The following is a 15,134-nucleotide window of genomic DNA, read 5'->3' as shown; positions in this document are numbered from 1 at the left end:
GTGATTTTTAGGACTATGGTTCACCCGAACCTATGGTCCATGCCGTAGGATGTATCACTTCCCACGTGTGGATTTGTGTCCTGTTTTGAATTCAAAATTTCATGTTAAGCCCTAACTAGTCAAAGCCACGGTTAACCCTGGCACTAATAAGGACCCCCTAGGCCTGCGTGGGAAGTAGTTCTTTTTCATGGGCTAGCACATGTCTCTAGGTACTGTAGCACCTATGCACACGTCTTTATGAGCATAATTTGTACTCCCTCCGGTCCTTTTTAGTTCGCATATAAGATTTGACTGAAGTCAAGCCTCGTAAAGTTTGACCAACTTTGTAGAAAAAAGTGTCAACATTCATAGTCTGAAATCAATACCACTAGATGTGTCATGACTTAAAGTTTCATATTATATAACTTTAGCATGGCAGATGTTGATATTTTTTTATATAAATACGGTCAAACTTTGCGAAGTTTGACTTCAGAGAATTCTAATATACAGAGTAAAAAGGACCGGAGGGAGTATATATAAGAAAAAAAAGAATTCACTTGGACTATTGAAAAATATCAGACCAAAAGAACCTTCACAAACTCGTTTTGCAGACTGTAAAACTTCTGTACAAATTATACAAGATATTCATTGATGTTTGTGAGAATCTGTACTGATGTCATGTCACAAACAATAATTTTCTAACAGTTTTTTTGTTTTGTTTGCTTGCATGATCAGTAGGACATCAACCTATATAAGAAAAAGACAAAAAAAGGTTAAACGTGGCATATCATGTAGCACTGTTGGGAGTTGTAGATATACCAGCGGCTACAAACAATTATCTTCAAAGCTTGTGACAAGTCGATGTGTTTTAAAAATGTCCAGATCAAAATGAGATGCCCTTTTTCCGAATCAGTTGTGCGTGATTCCTTGAGCCTACTCAATGCATGTCTCGAGGAGAGAGCTGATGCACAAAACGATGCAATAAACAATGATGAACAGTGTTTGTATACATGCAATAATATTTTTTTACTACCTATGATACTCTTCAAATATGGACAATGGTGTTAAGAAAAAGGCACTATTACCCGCTCCCATACATTTGGATTAATGTTCCGTGTCCATTTTAGGTTCTGAAAAATGAAATGCGGTAAAAAGTAAAGCTCAGTTGCAGCAACATGTTTAGACTGCAATGAAGAGGGGTCATTGTTGATCAGCCTGCAAGGTCAATAAACAATGTTAGTTGATAATGTTGCTTATGGATGAGAATCATAAAATATATATTTTTCCACAATTGATAATGAACATCTAGAATGCTTAGACCCCGGTGCAACGCATGGACAATTATCTATATTGTTTACATATATATTACTCTCTTGTACTAGATCAGCAACAACTAATATGGAATGGAGGGAGTACAAGTCAACTTTTTGAGAAATGTCAAATACATCGTAGATGCGTGCACACACACACACACACACACACACACACACACCGTCATCCACATCTACACATTGCTCATGAATGCTGGAGTTGAAGGGCTTCAAGAATAATGATCAATGAAGATGCATCGCTATCTACAAGATGAAAAAAATATCAGAGACAAATATAACGTTAGGTTTGATCCTGAATTCCTGATAGGTTAAGTGAATAACGACCTCTACTATTATATACTCCCTCCGTTCCTTTATCTAAGGTGCATTTTTTTTTTTACAAACTTTTCACAATGTAAGGTGTATTTGCTATAGTCAACCAACCGAAGGTGGTTTCCATATTGGAAGTGAAATTTAAAAGTGATTGCGGGTATCCTGTTACATCATCTATCTACCTATGGCAGTAGTATTAATATGTTTTTGTCCGTAATGATCAGAATCACTCTTTTATGAGATGCCTACGACTTTGCCAGGTCCAGGTTCATAGAAAAGAGAAAGAACGTTTATGTGGCTGTGCCATCCCTCTCAACGAAATCAAATTGTAACATACACAGACCTGTTCCAGCAATAGCTTATACATATTCCGTTAGAGCACATTGTGGCGTATACGCTGGTGTGGTATGACATGACACTAGCTATGAATATGATAAGTCAGAGTGCTTAAGAAATCCCAACCCAACCTCAGAGATATGAACAAACTAACAACTGCTAGTTACAGATTAGCACATATAGACGTACCTGGTCCCAGAGTGACTAGCAATAATCCAGAGACCTCGGTAGCAAAACAGAAGTAGTGCACCATGCCAATACCCTCCCAGCTGCTGCCATTTCTCCTTGCAGCAGCAGCAGCGGCACTCTTGATCTTGCCTGCGATTGCGGAACAACGAGGACTAGAAGAGCAGGAGCAGCAGCAGCAGGCGGTGGTGGAACGTCCGGTCTGCCAGGAGATGTGCGGCAACATCAGCATTCCCTTCCCCTTCGGCATGGGGAAGCCCGGGTGCTTCCTTCCTGGCTTCGAGGTCACCTGCAACACCTCCTCGTCCCATGCCCCCCGCCTGTTCCTTGCCTACAACATCAGCGGGCCATACCAGAAGACAGGCACCGTGAAGCACACGTACAACACCAGTGGCACTGGTTCTGGCGTGAAGTATAACGCGGTGGAGCTCATGGACATATCAGTTGGTGACAACGAGGCCCGAATATACAGCGCGGTCAGCTCCGACTGCAGCACAAGTGGTACGCGTTTCCTAGCCAGCCTTCAGGACACAATCTTGGACGACGAGGGCCCATTCCTCCTGTCAGTGACGCGCAATGTTGTCATCGGTGTCGGCTCCAACGTTGAGTCCATGATGAAGACCTCATTTGGGGAGACGGGGAAGGAGACGAAGGCCTACATGCCGTCCTGCCTTTCAAACCTCATGGGGAGCCTCCAGTACGCAACGAACGGTACGTGCTCCGGGCTGGGGTGCTGCCTGGCCTCTTTGCCCCTGAATGCACCCCCACTGACCAAGTTCGGAGTCTCGTTCATGTCCCGGCCCAACTATCTATGGAAAACCAACCCGTGCTTCTACAGCATGTTGGTGGAGAAATCTCGGTACAACTTCTCTACACATGACTTGAACGGCAGCAAGGTGCTCTACCCCGGAGGCGCACCCGTCGTGCTGAATTTCACCATCAGGAGCCTTGGTTGGTGTCCCTCAGAAGGACAGCAGCAACCTCCGGGCTACGCGTGCGTCAGTGGCAACAGCACTTGTGTCAACACCACCAGAGGCAATGACTATGTCTGCAAGTGCTTGATGCATTACCATGGCAACCCCTACATCACTGATGGATGCCATGGTATATACTACTTCAAGTACATATGCATAACTCAGACTTTATAGTTGGTATTCCTATTGATACATAATTAACTTTATTTTATCGTTCCCAGACATCAATGAGTGCAAACTCCCTGATTTGTATCCTTGCTCGGTTGATGGGGTCTGTGGCAACAGGTTGGAAGGCTATGACTGTCCATGCAAAGAAGGAATGAAAGGCGATGGCAAAACCGGACACTGTGTAGAAAATTTCCCCTTAGCAGCAAAGGTGGTTGTGGGTAAGCACTGAACTAGCACAGCATTTCAGCATACATTTGAATTAAGAACCAAGTATATATTGTTATCCAAATTGTACCTTGTGCCAGATTTAGGAATCAAATAAACGAGACAATGTACTTTTACCATTAGTTGAGCTTTGGACCAAGTACGAACTAATTGCGGCTCAATTTATTAACCAGACATCCGGACTCACCTGTTAGATGCAAATCCTTTGAGTTATGCAACTTCGCCGGCGAGTCTGGTCCGAAGGGTGCGCGGCACTGTCTTGGGATTAGATGACCCCTAAAAGCAAGAAACACACACACAAAGTACACACAGGAAGTAGGGGGCCGCCTTACTGTATTAATCTGAAAACAGCACTACATGTATGGTGACTGATCTCCACCAAAAGTATAAGGATTAATTGGTTATATTCCAGCACAACTTCTGCAAATTGCAAAAATGCTATTACAAAAATAAGATTTATAAATATGCCACTGCAACTTTACAAAAATAAGCTTGGACAAGCAATGAGTCGCTCAAGGTAATTCGTTGTAGCATCACGCCATGAGAATATCTTTTACGAAACTATTAGTAGTATAGCTCATTCAACATAATTGGAGAAAAACCAATACTGCACATGAAGTCAATGCAGATAGAAAAAAAATGGATTTGGCTATCTTTTCTGATCTAAAAGCTATGCATAAAAGCTAATGTTTGAAGACCATATCTCGTAAGTTACAAAAGAAGACAAATTTCCGCTGAAATACAGAATTCAGAGACATTTCAATAAAGGACAAACAACAGCTATTAAACTCATGGAGACATACGAGGTTAGGGAACATCTTTGTAGAATAGCGCTAAATAACTAAAATGTGCAATTCCACCACACCAAATTATGTGGAATACTCACATTAGGGCTGTGTGGCAAACTGGCAATGATCATAAGTAACAATTACGGACAGGGACAGCCATCTGTTTCGGAGTCTACAATGTTGTTAATATTTTTCACGTGCATCTAACAGAAAGCCCTGTGTATCACCCATTTATTGAAACACAAAGTTGTTAATTATTCCCGAGAGAAATCCTACCATTAGAGCTGAAGTTTTAGCAACTTTGCAATTCGACGAACACCCTGAGTGCGCTGCTTACCACCAGAAAATATGGCACTAGAAGGGGGGTAAAGAAAGATTGGAACTGGGAGTAGGAAAGGAAAATGGTAGATACCGTGCCATTGGCTGGACGCGGAGGAGCACAAATTTGGGTGGGTCTTGTCCCCGTCGAAGTAGCCGACGGCGAGATGCAGCTCTGTCCGCTTGCAGGGAACATAGATTGTGAGTGCCTCGTTGGGTTCCTGCTCACACTGGACTAATTCCCCTCGTGGTTAAGACTTGCCGTTGTCTGTCGCCTCCCCATCCGCCATATCGTCAACGATGGCAGCTCTGTGCTCCTTCGACTTCCTATTTTGCTTTCTTGAGTTGGTATTTTTTTTTATCTGGAGTTGGGATGGTTTTGCATGTGGAGAGAAGGGACCGAGAGGCGCACAGTAACCTGTCGGCTGTGCACACTCTGGAGGAGTGCAGGTATTGGCAGCGGCAAAGTGTCATAGGAGAGCGGCCATGTGCAGACAAGTAGCATGTCAAGACAACTTTTCTATTGATTACTTCCTCCATTCCATAATTTTTGTCGTGGTACACGAATTATGAAACAGAAGAAGTAATTAATTAACATGTTATGGTTGATAACTGTATTTAGTGTTGAACACAGTTTAACAAAAAGCTGTTACTACTCTATCATGTGTAGGCCTTGCTGCTTGTATTGTTGCACTTGTCCTCATGGTTATGGCCCATCAACTCCTAACACTCAAGAGGTTCCATGAACAAAATGGTGGACCAGTACTAAAAGGTGTAAAGAATATAAAGATATACAGAAGGAAAGAAATGAAACAAATTACAAATAACTACAGTCGTGTCATTGGAGAAGGAAACTTCGGGAAGGTTTATATGGGGACTCTAGAAAATAAACAACAAGTGGCTATAAAGAGGTCCATCAAAGTTGACAAGAATATGAAGGCAGAATTCACTGGCGAAGTTATAGTACAATCTGAAATGAGACACAAGAACATTGCAAGGCTCCTAGGTTGTTGCTTAGAGCTGGATGTTCCAATGTTGGTATACGAATATGTACCAAGAGGGAGTCTATATGATGCTCTATTTGGATTGAGGCGTGTACATATCATACCGGTAGATATGCGCCTACAAATTGCTGCTGGGTCAGCTGAAGGCCTAACATACATGCATTCAGCAGGGGAGTGTACAATCCGTCATGGTGATGTTAAATCTGCCAATATTCTTCTTGATGAAAATTTCTGCCCTAAAGTCTCAGACTTTGGTACCTCGAGGTTGCTCGCAGGAGGAAAGCCCGAGAGGACTGAACGTGTCGTTGGGGACATGAGTTACATAGATCCAATATATATGGTCCAGGGGATCGTCACACAGAAGAGTGATGTCTACAGCTTTGGGGTTGTTCTTATAGAGCTTATCACGAGGAGGCCCGCAACATACTCTAACAAGAGGAACTATGTTGCAAGCTTTGTCGAAGCGTATCTAGACAAAAGAGCAAGAAACTTGATTGACAATGATATCACAAGCGAGGTGGATATTAAACTCTTGGAAATGGTCAGTGGAGTTGCCGTGGAGTGTGTAAAACTTAATCCCGAAGAACGCCTAGATATGAAACAAGTAGAACACCGTCTCCTTGAAATTATTGGTCAAGGTGTGCAGGATGGACAACGGAGAAACTACCAGGCAGATCTCAGTCCTGCGCCGGATGATGTTGCTTTGCTTAAGTCTTGGGGAGAATGAAGAACCTACAAATGCTAACACTATGCATATTTGATCTTGTTATGTAACGGTTACATTGATAAACTTTTAGTTTTGATTGCCAAGACAAATCACATACCACTACTCCTATATTTGAAGTACACCAACACTAGTTATACATGTGTCCGGATTTGAAATTCGGATGTAATAATGTGTACCCACAAGTTTAAGGGTTGTAGCAGTCATCAATGGGAAGTATTTTACATAAATATATATTGCGTTGCTGTGAGTCAAAGAATACTGGCAAGACAGTAACAACTGAGGTGTCACTTTCAAGTCTCAGTCATACCTTTACTTAATACTAACTACTACTCTCTTCGTTCGGAATTACTTGTCTTGGAAATGGATATATCTAGAACTAAAATACATCTAGATACATCCATTTCTACTACAAGTAATTCCGAACGGAGGGAGTAGTAGTGGGAATATTAAAGTTTAGTTTGTGGTTACAGTTGCCGGAAAGTTAGTGAGTAGTCTTTTGTTTTTTGTTTGGAGTGTGGAGTTTCGGGGTTGAATCTGCTCTTCCTTTGCATTGAGTTAGTGCTCTTGTGATAATCAAATATTAGTAGCATTCTTGATCGGAGGGAATAGTTAACCCATAATCATTAGTTAAAGATGAGCTCACGATTTATTATCAGAAGTTTTTATGACAAAACTAATGATATTGTTTTCACCACACGAACCAAAATCTTGTTTAAATATACAGTACAGGTCATATTTTTAGAAACACCAAATACATCGTACATGTACACTCGTGGACACGCACATATACCTCCATACACATCAACACATTACAATGTAGGGCTGTGACATGGCCTTAGAAGCCACTCATCCTTCTAACCGGAAATTCCGGTTTATATCAAGCTCGTAGTGAAAAAGGAAAACAGATAATTTGCACTCAAAATCTGAAAACCGACAATTCGGTTCAGTTTGCGGTTTAACCGAATCTGGATGCGCATCATGCACAGGAGGCATATTCGAAGGCGTTTGGACCGAGACTGAACACAGATTTTGACAGTATAACACCACACAGAACTAACATGACACATAAACATAACGAAAGGAACATGAAAACGAGGATAAGAGACAGGCAGTACAGTAAAGGTGCAGTAGAGCAGCAGACATCGCCTAAGCACTAAGCAGCAGTAGCACACAGATGCAGCAGCAGACAGCGGCAAAGACACAGCACGGCGAGCAGCCATAGTCTACTTGATTCATCACATTCAATCATCAGTTTCAAAAGGATAGCAAGAACAGGGCACGGGCAGCATCAAATGGAAGAGGACTGGGGAGCCGGCCGGAACGTACATTGCGCGATTTCTGCGGTCGGGGCTCGGGGGACCTGGAGCTGGTACGCCGCCGCCGTGAAGAATAGTCGGGAGGGAGGAGGAGCCTGGGCGTACTGGAGGGAAAACGGCGGTCAGCACCTTGGCGGACGGCGACGGCGTGTCGCGTGGTCGCGGCGAGGCGACGGCCACAGAAGGGATCCCGCTCGGATGGGGGACGCGCGTGTTTTTTTTTATAAGGAAAAAAAAAAGAAATACGGTGGTTCCGCCTCCGCTAACTCATGGGAAAGCACAGCAGGCCTTGGACCCGTTCAATGGGCCCAAACCATGCGCGCAAGCCTTGTCATTGACAAAAAAAAAATCCCTCTAGCTTAGGTTTTTTTAGTGGGGTCTTTCTTTTTGAAATTTTTCATTCAAATCACGAAACAGTACAAAGTAGTTGACCCTTACAAGCACACTGAAACACAACCACAAAGGACCATGAACACCTAGAGTATCCTAAGACAATCATAACACAACAAAATCTCCGAAGCCCTGTGTCATCATCCCTAAATCTTGAGAGAAGACCCCTGCAGCAGAAGGATCTGCAACCAGACGCAAGCAGGTCATCATCTTCGACCACGATACAATTGCCGCCACGCTGCTTCCTCCTTTCTTGACACCAGCGCTGAGAGGGCATGGATATCAATCCAACACACCTGCAACAGCCGTCGTCATCTTTGGCTTTGAGTACCGCGAAAAGTGTCCTTTCCGAAAGGAAGAGAACTCGAGGCATCCGACCGATCCAGCACCGCGGCCGGGCCATCCGCCAGGACAAAGCAGGATCTCCCACTAGTATCGACACAGAGGAAGGAGAAGAACAACAGCAGCAAATCATACCGACAAGAAAGAAGAAGGGTCTTCGTCTCCCTGCATCCATCACCATCTGAGGACCCAAACGACCAGTGCCAATGGACCTCCAGCCACCATAGCCAGCGACCTTGACGAGCCCCGCTGTCTCCTAGAGGAAGGCAAAAGCCTCGCCTAACTGCGAGCGGAGCCCGGAGAAATTTATTTCGATGCGACACCACCGCAACGGCCTCGACAACATCTCCCTCAACCCTAACCCTACCACACACCCACCAAACAAACAGACCCGAGGTTCCCCCTCCCTCCCGCTGTCGAAGCGGCCAACGGAGAGAGAGGAAACCGGCGGTGCCACCGGCGGCACGCAAAGGAACCCTCGCCGCCTCCCTAGATCGCATCGTGCGATTCTATTTATCTGGGGAGGCGGTCAACCTATCAGGCCGATTGTTGTTTGGGGTCGAAGCATGTCTTGCCTGAAGGATTTCGTGGGAGCAACTAGTTAACGAGCGCTCCTTCGGAGCGCTCCGCGCGTGACAAGTGTCGCGCGCGGAGCGCTCCCGCAAGGGAAAACCAGTTGCGCGGTTGGTTCCCGGTTTTTCCTTTCCGGTTTGTGGTTTGGTGTGTTTTGCAGTTTGACCCTCGAACTACCTGAATTTTCCATTTTCCCTTTCTGCGCGAAAACACAAAAAAAATACCGGTTCACGCGGTTGGTTCCCTTTTTCCCTTTCCTGTTTCCCTTTTTGTTCTCATTATATTTCCGGGTAATGGAGATTTATGGGGTAGTTACGGGCGGGGACTACCAACACTATAAAATGTCACCTTTCAAGTAAAGAAAAAAACAACTTTTTAATGTCAACTTTCGGCTCGTTTAATTTTCATAAACATCTTGAAGGGGGGGCATAGGTCGAAGTGTGTGTTGGTCGTGCGGCGTGCTGGTTCGTGCGGCACGTTGTACGTCGTCGTGTGGCACGGCGCCTCCGGCGCGAGGGAACCTCCGGCTCGCCTTCGGCTCATTTAATTTTCATAAACATCTTGATGGGGGGCATATGTCGAAGTGTGTGTTTGTCGTGCGGCGCGTTGTATGTCGTCGTGTGGCACGGCGCCTTCGGCGCGAGGGAACCTCCGGCTCGCCTTCGGCTCGTTTAATTTTCATAAACATCTTGAAGGGGGGGCATAGGTCGAAGTATGTTTTGGTCGTGCGGCGTGCTGGTTCGTGCGGCACGTTGTATGTCAGCATCTAGTCACTCTCATGTTTGTTTACAAATGGGACTTCTGTTTAATAGTCAGTATATTATTGAAAAAAAAACTCTCTAAATAAGTTGTCTGTAGAGGTAGCTCCAGATTAATTCAAGCTGGATTAAAAGAAACTAAGTACAATTATGAAATAACTCCGCGTACAGGGTGGGTGAAGCACCATAATTAGTGTTGTGGGTACCTAACCATTGAAGTGCCATATTGCACAAGCATGGTCCATAGTTAGTTGAATGAGGTTATAAACCAAGTATATGTGAACTTTATTATTTTACAGAGCTTCTGTAGCAGTGTATTAATAGTCTCTGTTTATTTTGTTCCTTTTTTGTTCGCAGAGAGGCGTGAACTGTGGAGTCGTCGAATGGGTTGACCACCCATGGCCTATCATTATGCAAAGGTGCCTACTCAAGCTCTGGGGGATGTTAGATGAGAGCAATGATGATAGGCAAGCAAAGGATGAAGAGATAAGCATGCTTAAAATGGATAATGAACAAGTGAACCTTAAGCTCGAGAATCTTGTTGCAGCTGTGGAAAGAACTAATGTAATTACCATGAAGATTGATAGGCAGAAGAAGCGGATGGGTATCGTTGATAAAGACGTCAAGCCCATTCAAAGGTCTCTAACAAGTGCCATTCACAATCTTACGGACGACAATGGTGAGATTAAGCTGGATAGGGATTTTCTGAAGGAGGTGCATAAACTGAAGGAGAATAGAAAGAAGATGGAAAGCGTCATCTGTGATCTTTTGGGGCAAGGGTTAACGAACACTGATGACCTCCTGATGATCAAAGCTATCCTCGAAAAATGATTATTAACAGTTGCCTTCTTTTGAAACGTTGCAAGGGATACTCGTCTAGTATAAGTTTATGCTTGGACATGGTTACTTGACTAAAGGCATGCATCTCATTTTGCAATCTTTCAGAGGGTGTGTGACGGTCTACACACATCAAATATTGATCTCCTGAATATTTTTATATTTCAAAGAGGCAATCTTTCGTCTTGGATTGTTCCTGTGACGCCCTCGATTTGACCGTACACTAATCATATACGCAAATGTGTACGATCAAGGTCAAGGACTCACGGGAAGATATCACAACACAACTCTAGACACAAATTAAAATAATACAAGCTTTATATTACAAGCCAGGGGCCTCGAGGGCTCGAATACATAAGCTCGAATACACAAGAGTCAGCGGAAGCAACAATATCTGAGTACAGACATGAGTTAAACCAGTTTGCCTTAAGAAGGCTAGCACAAAAGCAACAACGATCGAAAAGGAAAGGCCTCCTGCCTGGGAGCCTCCTAATTACTCCTAGTCGTCTGCGGTCTTCACGTAGTAGTAGGCATCCTCCAGGTAGTAGTAGTCATCAGTGGCGTTGCCAGGCTCCTGGGATCCGTCATCTGGTCGCAACAATCGGGTATAGGGGAAAAGAAGTAACAAAGCAACCGTGAGTACTCATCCAAAGTACTCGCAAGACTTACATCAGATCTAAACTAAGTATGCATCTGTATCAAAGGAATGGGTTGTATCTGTGGACTAAACTGCAGAATGCCAGAAGGGAAGGGGAAAGCCTAGCCTATCGAAGACTAGCATCTTTTGGAAACCACCATCTTGCAGCAACAGGAGGGAGTAGAGTAGCATAAAGTAAAGTAGTAGAAGTCTTATCAACCTCGGCCAGAGATCCTTTCTCGACTCCCTGCGAGAAAGCAATCCCAGAGCCATACTATCCAGTTATCATCTCATATCCAAGTCTCATCACAATCCATTTCTCATCACAAGTATCTAGTTCTAGTTGTATCGACCGGGATACAACTCCAAGTGTCCGTTACCGTAGGACAGGCTATCGATAGATGTTTTCTTCCCTGCAGGGGTGCACCAACTTACCCACCACGCTCGATTAACTCCGACCAGACACACTTTCCTGGGTCATGCCCGGCCTCGGCCAAATAATACGCCACAACCCGACCTAGGCTTAATAGAGAGGCCAGCACGCCGGACTAAACCTATGCCCCCAGGGGTCATGGGCCATCTCTCCAGGAACTCCTGCACGTTGCGTACGCGGCCGGTGAGCAGACCTAGCTACCTCATTCAACAAGGCAGGAGCTTATGCAGTCCAACCCGACGCGCGCCGCTCAGTCGCTGACGTCTATTAAGCTTCGGCTGATGTATACGACGCAGAACACCCATACTATACCCACGTGATGGTTAGTGCTATCAGGCCAGAGGCCCCTCGGATCAAATATCCAAATCGTAGTGGATTAGGAACGCGCGGTAACGAGCAGAGACTCACGATCGATGTGACCCCGTCGCCCCGTCTTGAGTACTTGCGGCAAGGGCTAAGAATGCCTGGCCACGCCTTGTAAGTATCTCGTGAGCACCTTCTAGGTCAACCCGACTCCACATCACTCGCTATTAAGCTCGCGCGGGTACCCCTCAGGGTCGACCCGTCTTTAGTAACATGGCTCAGTGTAAAGTCATAGTAACCATAGTAATTGTGTGTCTAACACCAAGGGGGAAAACCCGAGGAATCACCCCCGGTGGATTCCACTCGATGTTGTCATCAAGGTGAACGTAGGAGGATCCACCCTCGAGGTTCACGTTTGATGGGTTGCACGACAGAGCCGTAACGGAAGTGGTTAAGGAGGAAATCACCCTCGATGACCTCGACCGTATAGCTACACTACGGAGATCTCATCAGGAGTGATGTAAGAGGTTCCACCCTCGGCACTCGATGGTAACTCTGCAGAGTCGTACAACTAGGGGGGGTGATGTGCGGTGTCGGGGCCTGGACGTCGATCACGTTGATCGAGTCATCGAACATAAAGCGATGCAATTGGGACAAGGTGGGGTCACTGATGGATCACTAACCATCCTATACTAAGCAGTTTAGGATAAGCAGGTAAGGTATGAAAGCAGGTAACAACAACAGGCTATGCATCAGAGTAGGATCATACAAAAAGCAGTAGCAGTTCTAATGCAAGCATGAGAGGGAAAGAAATGGGCGATATCGGAATGCTCAAGTGGGGGTTTGCTTGCCTGGTTGCTCAGACAAGAAGAAGAGGTCATCGGTGACGTAGTTGATCACAGCGGCATCATCGGTCTCAGGGTCTACCAGAGAGAAGAGAGGGAAGAAACAGTAAATGCAGAGCAATCAATGCATCACAAGGCATAACATGACGACGGGCAGAGCTAGGGTTGCCCTAACGTAGTACTACACGTTGCTGACGGGGGGGGGGGGGAAAAACATCCAAGGATGAATTCCCGGCGTTAGGCGGATTCCGGACAAAGGAAAAGAGGGGGAAAGTTCCATGTTCAGCATGCTAGGGGCACGTGACAGATGAACGGACCGTGTATTCGGATTCGTTGGATTTTTCTGAGCAACTTTCATATATAAAACCTTTTCATCCGAGTTACGGATTGATTTCTGTGATTTATCAAAGATTTAAACAATTTCTGAATTTATTATTTTTTTATTTTTAAAGCTCTAACTGCTAGGTGCACCCGGTGCAGTGCACACACAGATGCACCAGTGGCTGACCTGCGGGCCCATGTTGACCTGGTCAACTGGGTCAGTTGACCAGTCAACTGGGGGCATGGGCCCCTTAATCAGTGGCACCTGTGCCACGCAGCCGCCCCGTCAGCGCCAGGCGCGGCTGCAGACGACGACGGGCCTTGCGGCGGGGAGCGGCCACAACGCCGCTGGCGGCAGGCCGGACCGGCCGCCGTGGACGGTCGCCGGAGGCGTGGGGGCTACGGCGGTGACGGCGCTAGGGGCAACGGAGGCGGCAGACGTACGCGATGCGGGGCGGGGTGTGGGCGCACGCTTGCGAGTGGCTGTGGCGAGTGGAGGAGAGGCGCGACAGCGGTTGAGCGGGCGTGATCCGGGCGGCGGACAGGGGCGAAGCGGCGCGGTGGCTGCGGCTGCAGCAGAGCTGCAAGAGGCGACGGCGGGGCCGAAACAGCAGCGGGCAGCGCGTGAACTGGCAGAGGCAGGCGCGAGTGGGGGCCGTCCAGGGGCGCGGAAGCGGGAGCTTCGGTCCCGGCGATGGAGCAGCAGTAACGGCAAAAATCAAGGGGGGAAACAGTGGGAAACGAGGCTGCTCACCGGGAGAGGGCCGATGGCGAGCTCGTACGGGGCCGGGAAGGACGAGGAGGCGCGGATCGACGGCGACGACCGGCGGCAGAGGTTGAAGAAGGCAGTCGATCCCGAGGCTTGGAGGCGTCCTTGCTCGAGCCGGACCTTACAGACGACGTGGTCGACGACGGGGAAGCGAACGAGCGAATTCCTAGGGCGCGGGGAGCTCGGTGTGCGCGAAGACGACGAAAACCATGGCGGCGGTGACTCTGTTGCGCACGGGAGAGAGGAGGGCGAGCAAAGGAGAGGGTGAGTGGGGGCTAGGGTTCACCGGGGCGGTCGACGAGGTCAAGTAGGCGTTGGCGACGGCCGGGATACGGCGGATGCTCTGCACGTGGCCATCCGGCGACGTGTGCGGCCATGGCGTGCTCGGCTATCCCTGTAACAGGAGGAAGAAGAAAAAGGCCGGCTTAGGTGGGCCGGGCCAGCCTGTGCACTTGTTGGGCCAAAGTGCACAGTGCACTTTTCCAAGTTTATTTTCTATTTCCATTTCATTACAGACTCTGTTAGGGATTTATTTGAGTGATCAAATGACTTTACTTAAATATGAAACTTGACCAAATAATACTAGGTACTATTCTTGGTCTGTACAAAAACTTTGGGGCCATTTGGAAAGGTCTAAACATTTTCTTAAAAATTGAAAAGTCGACTTAATTGTTGTTGAACCACTAAATTTAATTCCCAAGGCATTTTGGGAATTCAAATAAGATTGGTTTCATCATGAAAAATACTTAGGAATTTTATGGGACATTACCAACATTTTTATTTTACTGTTTGAAGAAATAAGATGACGATGATTAGCAAAAATAATTGTGATGGCATGACACCATTAATAGGAGTTTACTATAGCACGACACCCAGGGTGTTACAAATCTCCTCCACTACAAGAAATCTCGTCCCGAGATTTAAGGGGTGGAGTAAGGGGGAAGACTCAGAAAGGACGTAGCTCAACACAAGATAGGTACCTGGGGGCTATCTCAGTGAACGTGGCATGGAGGCACCTCTCGAGTCGAAATTCAAGAAAGACGTTGGGAGCAAGGTAAGGAGGTGCATTAGGAAGCTTCAACCGGGTAGGCAATCGTTCGTTGCCTAAAACAGAGGATGAAAGCGGTTCAGAGCAATGAGAATAAGTATTGCGTCTGATACCAGAACAGATCACAAGGAAGGTTGCTCGTGAATTACATACGAAGCCAAGCGCGAGGGATAACTTTGAAAACATGGATGTATAGGAGAGTCAGGTTTCGATC

General features: G+C 46.4%; 1 pseudogene; it reads left to right on the top strand.

Moving 5' to 3' along the window:
* The first annotated feature begins 595 nt into the window (after positions 1-595).
* LOC125517360 lies at positions 596-7,876 on the top strand (annotated as a pseudogene).
* Positions 7,877-15,134: the final 7,258 nt, after the last annotated feature.

This window comes from Triticum urartu, chromosome 6 (genome assembly GCF_003073215.2).
Source record: "Triticum urartu cultivar G1812 chromosome 6, Tu2.1, whole genome shotgun sequence".
Classification (NCBI taxonomy): Eukaryota; Viridiplantae; Streptophyta; class Magnoliopsida; order Poales; family Poaceae; genus Triticum; species Triticum urartu.
Note: the sequence above shows the minus strand (reverse complement) of the source record. Positions and strands in the feature narration are given on the sequence as shown.